Here is an 8,449-nt window from a genome sequence, read left to right on the forward strand (position 1 = left end):
CACTTAATAGAATAATGATACAAGAAGCAGAAAAGCAAAGTGACTACTGTAACCTGTACTACTTTTCTTTAAAATAAAAAGCAGTTCTCATAGGTTGGAATATTTAGTAGCAACAAATAAAGTCTCATTAACACCTATCCCACTCTTTATCTGAAGACTATCAAAAGAGTTACTCTAATTTTCCCGTGTAAAACACGCAATGTTAGAGACCAGCACATGCGAACGATTCAGACCATAATCTGATGTAGGTAGGGGAAGAAAAGAAAAAAAAAAAACAAGAAAAAAAAGGAAAGAAAAAGAAATTCCTACCTTTATGATGTTGCAGTCAAAGAGAACATAAGCACATTAGCAGGGAAGAGGCATTACGCTCACTACTTTGTCAAAGGTAAACACGCCCAATCTACAGAACTCTTTCAAATTCTTCACAGACCCACCCAGCAAAGTTGCACTTCAAGATTTCTGACTGAAGGCAATCCTGATGTCATATGTATCCAGTCAGTGAAACCTGGGAGTAGTAATGCCGAGTGCCTTCCCTTGTGCTTGTTTCAACATAGTAGATGAAGAAATGTTTGAAGTCACATGGTATTTTGTTGCACGATGAGAGTTTGTCTCAACTTATATTGCTCTATACATGCACGGGAGAATGCCGCGCCTGCTGATCATGCAGAAAGAGAAACCCCAATTGCATCACTTCACACTCACGTTTTCAGATGCACTATTAGATGAAGTATGGGTTTTCAAATAAAGTTAGAGAAAGGTTTCTGCTCCTACTGACCAGCCTCAGGAATACTTCCACCTTCAATTAACTAGGTGTTTTACACAAAGTGTTCCAGCTCCTCAGAAGATATAAAGTAGAATTTTTGAAATTCCTAAAGCAGAGGGAAACATTCACATATATGTTTGGTTAGAGATACCATATGAACATGGAAATTTTACTTAACCCTACGTGATCTTTAATTAATTAATTTAAGTTCCATGACTAAGGAATAAGGCTGAAATTTACTCCTTACCAGCTCCCTCCAGTTTCAAATAATAAGTAACAGGATGCAGAAGTGTTGGCATTACTTAGCATTCTAATGGGCAGGACACCTTAATGTTGCTCAAAAGGAACAAGAAAACCTCACCGACAAGCCAGGAGCAGAGAACCCTTCCTGCTTGCAGTCAAACAGCAACCCATGAAATAGGAACAGACATGTCACAGTTGAACCGAAGTTTCACCTTGCCTAGCATACTGTCTCTGAAGGAAGCTGATCACAGATGGCTATGGAAGAGTACAAGAACAGAACAAACACAAAACAGTAACTGATGATACCCCCCAGCCATCAGTAGTTTGGATCTCACAGACTTCCTAAGCCACAGATGGTGTCTATGTAAATAACACTGGAGAGGTTCTCCACCCAGCCCTAATTTCCACACCTCCTTTTGAGTGTATTGAAACTTCCATCATAATCCATAAGACTGCAATAAAAGAATACGCAACCCAGACAATATTTGGATGCTGTTCGTGTCCCTCCAGAGAGAAGTGTGGGTTTGTTCATATAGTTGCCTTTTTTTTTTTAGATATTATATTTTGCAGCTATTGCAAGTCTTCAGTCCTTCCATAGAAGTGGGAGCAGTATTCAATAAACCAATGCACCAGAGAAATATTAAACATGAAGGATTACTTCAGAAAGGTAGTATTATGGCTTTGCTGTTGCTTTAAATTATCTCCATACTTTCCCACACCTGAACCACTAGTATGAACTAAGTAGAACATTTAGGAACACTTTGCCAATTAGGAAAGCCTAGAGCAAGCTGATTCATCTATCACTTCGCTAGTACTGTGCCAGTAATGTAATAGGTAATTGGCAGAAACACCTCTTTATTATGCCTTAATCCACAATTTCTTCACTGTTACACTAAATTGCAAAAAACCATGCTTGTTTGACTGGGGGAAATCTGGGGCTGCTACAAATAATAAAATGGGAAAAATGCCTTTCCGTATTTTTTGAGGAGAATTTGTTAGGTAGCACTCACCACCTACATAGGACTCTATTACAAGATTAAAGATATTATATGGTAAATAACAAGCTAACCATACCCTCTTGATCAAAGCTGCCCACTGACCTTTCAATTATCACTGCACTTTGATACTACTTACCTTTCAGGTATCTTAAATTTGAATGCTGCAAAAAAGAAACCCAAACAACAAAAAGCATCTTAGTCTGTATGTCTCTCAGAGAAAAAAAACCCAACACATTACTATTCCTTACTTGCAGCATAACACCTACTCAGTCATAGAACAATTAAATGCAAGTAAATAACGGAGACACGTATTTGACCCAAATAATTATTTCACATATCACTGGAAATGATGTATAAGTTTTCAGAAAAAAAAAATAGAACCAAGAAAAATTCTCTAAAGTCACTTCTTTCTGTTTTCCAGCCAGTTAAACACATATATTAAATTACAGTGAATCCTGACAGTTGATGCAAGCTTTCACCTGAGCATCTAATCAGTTACATAAGAAAGATTATAGTATTAGTTAACTTTCCCAACAGGGAAAACCCTCTTGGCAAGTCTTTGAGACTATATTAAATCTTAATCTCCTAAACTCAGAGGTGTTGTGTATGATGGCACCTGCAGGGGGAAGAAGAAAAAAACCACAAGAAACCAAGCCCACAAATACAAAGGGTTTCTTTTGTTTTCCTTTATAGAAAAATATTAAAATTCACCTGGAGAGCCCACAGATGTTTTAAATACATTGCCTATTAGTACTTAATAATTTTGCTAACTGATTATCTCAATGGCAGTTAATCAAATCTCAGTCATATGTACACACAGAGAAGAACGAGGAATCAATTTGATCTAATAATAATTCGGACTCTGAATTCTGTTTTACCACCAGTGAAACCCATCTGCTTGCCATCTGACATTCCTTCAAGACTAAAGTAAAAAAACTTGGTATTCCTATACTTTCTGCTCCTCAAGAATCAACACATATCTGAAAATAAATCCTTTCAAGTCACGTGTTCAAGGACATCAATATCATAACTCATAATCTTGCAATCTGTACTTTAAAAGTTAAGCTCCTCTTCTTCACATGAATTCGTATCTTCTCCTAATATACCAACCTTCCCCTACATAAAAGGGATGAAGAAGTCCATTCACATTCTCTCAAAAACCTTTCTCCTCAAGACCTTTCTTACTAGGAAGTATGACCTGATTCATAACCCATACAGAATTTTAGGTAAGTAGGGGTTCATTTCTAATTAATTAATAATGCCACCTGTCATAATTGAAGACTAGATACCCGATTTTGAACACAGCAAGCATTAAGGTAATAAATACTTATTGTACATGAATGCCATTGCAGGACTAAATCAGGAATACAGAAAATGTAAACACATAGGCTGAAATCTTCAAAAGGCTTAAATATTTTTAAAGTATTGTTTCAGAACTTGCTTCCTGTGAATTTTAACAAGAATTAGAAAACTCAATACTTTGAGAATCCAGGCCTTAACAACAAGAAGGAAGATGACAATTGGATAAAAAGCGGGTGTCTATAGTAATACTGGAAGGATAAAGACAGTGGAGAAGTGAAGGAACACCAACAAACTCTACTGCTGACCCAAGCTGCCATCTCCTCACTGAAATTCAAAGAACAGGATCATTAATAGGCTTCAAATATGCCTTAGAAAAAAGGCTCCAGGAAAAGATATTGGCATTACCTGAGGACTGCTTTCTAACCAATTTCTCTCGCACACTTTGCAATTAAGGGATATAAATACCACAATTATGCTCTCTCTTTCAAGCTGTCACAAACTCTTGGCTGTATTTCATTTAAATACTGATCATATAGCGTATCAATAAGCCTCCAGGACAGCAATTAAGAATGCTGTCATATCCAGAGGCACACAGATGTACATGTGATTTAGTGAATTCATCTGGTTACAGTTTGGTCAGCATTCTTTACACAAAATCCTAGTCTGTTTTATCTTAAATCATCCTTGGTGAGAAGATGCTTTTCTTTCCTCTTGATTTAGCATCATCTTGTCCATACTCGTCAAATTCACCTTTCTAATAACCAGAAACACTATAGCAATTCAAATATAACCGCATATCTATATAAGGTACTTTTACTAAGTATATTCTAATATGTTTGAAAGAGTAAATTAGCAAGAAGAGTAACTTTGCTCACATTTATAGTAAGCAGTGTGTTAAAGCTTGCATGCTACTCACAAAATCTTAGCAAGAACAACTGTATCTAAGGTTTGACTTGTATAGTTCACCCTTTCCACCCCAGATACAGCACTGTTAATGCACTCAAAACTCCCATGTGCAATTACTACTTTAAGATGCAGAAGACTAACATATAAAATATTCTGGCTGGAACACTAGAGATTTAACAATTAGTCCAACCAATTCCTTCAGAGAGTTTTTTTTAATTAATTTCCAACAATCCAAATAATATAGGATTAAAAAAAGATGCCTTGTTGATCCTTGGAGCTGGAAGCACTGCTTTAACAACCATATAAAAATAAACCTCAAAAACTTGTAACACTTGCACACAGAGAAAACGCTGCAAATGTTGTTTGATTACATCACTAGGAGATTCTTCGAGCATCAGTCTTTATCCATCCACACAGAACACAAGCACAAAATATGGACATTTGCTTGGTGAAACTGAAAGGCAAACCCTTTGATGCTTCACAGCCAGCAATTTCCCCCTCCGCGCCAGCTCATGAGTGAAAATTTCAGAAAACACTGGCATCAACTAGTCAATATTTTTAGTTTAGGTGAGGAAACACTCCTTTAGAATCATCACAGAATGTGCTGGGTTGGAAAGGACCTTTAAAGGTCATCTAGTCCAACCATCCTGCAGTAAGCAGGGACAACTTTAACTTGATCAAATTGCTCAGAGCCCCGTCAAGCCTGGCCTTGAACAAATCGGTCCCCTTTAGAGGGACCAATGTTCTGTTGAAGATGACCAAGTACTAGATTCTTCTCTGAGGAGATAAATAATTTTAAAAAAATTGGGTGAGTTTTATATTTGCTGCATAAGGGCCTTTGCCGAATTCTCGCAGCAGCTGGTAGCAGTTTCAGCAGAAACCGAACACCATTTCGGACATGATTTTCTTGAAGAATATAAATACTATCAAGGAAGCCAAGTACTGGAGGTAAGTTTCCAGAAAGCATTAACTTCTGTTTCAGTTAAACCCCTACGTGAAATAGCTATAAAAAGCATGTAGTAACAAAGTTACTTTAAGAACAGACTTTGTCAAACTCCAAAAGATTACAACTGAAGATAAAGCTAGCTAGCATGCGAACAATAAACATTGCGAATATAGGAATAAGCACACAGCATTTTATCATTTCGCAGCAAATCTTTTTACTTAATCAGTACGCGCTGGTTTGCAAAACAGGCTTTAAAATCTTATCTGTTGTTTTCTATGTAGCTATTAGTTACTTCAAAGTAGCTGTGGACATTTGGAAACTCTTTGAAGGTCCACAGAAAATCTTTCAGGTTTCAGGTCCCTAGCATCAGGATGAGATGTGCAGAATAGTCAGCAAGTACAATTAGCAGCTAGAACTCCTGACAGTTTCAGGACACATGCATACAAAGGGAGCCAACATTCAGCAGTGCAATTACTTTTGAGGCCGCGTGTGCTACTTTTTTTGAACATTTCAGAATTTTTAAGATCTTCCCCCTGAAATGACACTGCTGACTGATGAACTCATGTTTTGCAGCACAGGTGAGTAGGAACCAGAAATAATTAAGGACATTTTAATTCTCCATGCAAGCTTTTTACCACAAAATGTGTTGTTGTATTCCTTCCTTCCTTGCTGTATGTAAACCAGCATCAAAGCAGCTTGTCTAATAAAGAGTGTCTCTGACAGTTATCAGCAATAAACTCATTTGCACAACATTTTAAAAAGACAATGACTTGGAAAAGCTTAAAACCCTGAGATACTACTCAATCAACTCCAGGTCCATGCCTGTTGAGCCAGTGATAGTAAAAGACTGCTGTCATCCATTCTGACACACAACTGGCTTCTAACAAGATTTCAGAGTGAACCAGGTAGTCTAAAAGAGTTGTACAAAATACAACAAGAATTTACAAATTAATTTGGACAACTCTTTAAAGGAAAATACACAGAAGTAAAATTGTAATGACCACCGTATTTTCACTCCTACTGACAGTGAAAGGCTGTGATAAATACTTGACACTGACTTCAGACACCATCCCAGACTGACTTTCCAAAAAGTACAAACAATACTTACCCTGCAGTGATAAACCCAGGAAAAACCAAGGCTCCTTGTTCCCAGCTCTACAACAGTACCATAAGAATTCTCAAGGTTGGTTTTTATTCTTGTATTACAGGATTAAAACTCGTATTACAAGTCTTAAAACTAGAATGGAGAGCAGTCATAAAAATATTGGAGGAAATCCAGTCTGAAGAACCACAAGCAAGGAACCACCTGGATTCAGCTGTAATTGCAATCAAGCTCTACAAATATTCCAGTTCAAGAACATTGCTTTTTAAAAAGCGCATCTTGTAAGCAACTTCTAGTGCTAACTGCTTACCTCATTAAAGCATAATTTATTCTATTGATGTTGAAGGTAAACTCCTCAAAACAACTGCACAGACATAAGTGGAGACTGTGGACATTTCAGGATAGAACAGAAAACTGTCTCCAGACAGGTCACCTGATTTGTTCTGTGTCTTGCTTTGAAATAATAAAAGGAAAGTTGTTAGATATCAATATCCAAAGGTGAGGCCTATCATCCTCCTAGTAATAGTACAATTGGCCTGCTTCAGAAGTTCTAATTTAACATTGGTAACAGGTTCTGCAGATAAGTTAATTTGCTCTAGCAAATGAAATAACAGCTCCGCCTAAGAGATTTCGATAGTAAAAACTCAAGACCAAAAAACCCTCCAACCACCCACCTTACATACTCACCAATGGATTAAAATACAAATTATTTTTGCAAAGTGTTTTGTTTGTGCTAGACTTTTTGAATGTAGCCATAGAACTAGTAGCTACCTTCACTGCTCACACTCATTTTGTGTGCAATGAAAAAAAAAGTTGACTCACATCAGTTTTACTCCATCTCAGGTCCTACAGTTCATAACTGGTAAAATATCAACGCATTAAAGTTGCCAGATACAAACCACATTTACCCATTTTTATCACTAAAACATTCTGAGAATTAAAACAATGGCTTTCTGAGAAGTGAAACATGTGGGAATGATCACTATTAATAAGCAACTGGGCACACAATCAACTTCATGCCTGTAAGAATTAAACACATTTGGAGTGCAATTGGATTTGCTGTATTCAAAAATCAAAAATTATGGCTCGTACACTTTTTGCTAAGTTCTACACACTGTTCTGAGATGTCTAAGCTTTTACTTCAAAAAAGGTTTTATAGTGGTAGTAATCACTGCCAAACAAGACAACTAGCACTTCACAAAACCAAACTAATCTCCCCATTCTACCTTTCCCACCCTGCTTATCTTATCATTGTCTGAGACTTACTGTTGTAATTTAGATACTTCCCACTGGCAAAGTATAGACTAAGAAATGCTGAACCGTGTTCAGTGAAAACAATGAAGTTACTCAATTAAAATAAACTAGTCAGCAAAGGCTAGATTAGAAAAGAAGTGAGGATAGTGGAAAGGATTTCACTGAAATCTAAATATCTACCTACGTTTAAAATTGTGATCTTGAGAAACTCTTGCTCAACTGCCTTGCCAAAGGCAGTTCCCTTGTTTGAGCTGAAAAGTTCCCAAATTGTGTGGAGTTGCATCTTTGAACATGCCCAGAGGCATTTTACTCGTGACAGAAGTGAGCAACTCAGCATCTAGAGCATAACCAAGTTCAAACAGTAAAGAGAAACCAAGCATTCTTCTGCCCTGGGCAACTCAGAGGTTAGGTTTTAACTGAAGTAACTATAAGCATGAATGGAAAAGTTTCCATTCATTGACATTCTCACTGACTCCCATGCACAAGTTCCCTCGGGAAGAAAACAATTCACAACGAATGCACAGAATACTCAGATCTCCTACGTGCCAGTGAAGGGGATCACTCTTTCCTATAGAGCTGCCCAGTGACTACAGCTGTCATCCTGAAACAGTAAGACTGATGTTCAAATCTCTCTGTCTGAGAATTCACACCATTTAAGCATCTCTTGAGAACACTGTGATTTCTAGCTAAATTATCCCATAAGTTTCACCTAGTTTTCTTCCCTTCAACTGGTGTTGATTCACCAGTTCAGAGCTCAAGACTAATCTAGAATATGGACACGGAGGTTTGGGGGTCAGAGTCACCTGCTCCAGAGACTGTTCATCTTAACTCAGTATCTATTTTAATTTAACACTACATAGCTATTTAAAAAGAAGATAGAGCTTACTTGGTTCTCAATGAGAATACAGCACTTACCTTCAAGAGATGATCCTAAA

This window comes from Chroicocephalus ridibundus, chromosome 9 (assembly GCF_963924245.1).
Source record: "Chroicocephalus ridibundus chromosome 9, bChrRid1.1, whole genome shotgun sequence".
NCBI lineage: Eukaryota > Metazoa > Chordata > Aves > Charadriiformes > Laridae > Chroicocephalus > Chroicocephalus ridibundus.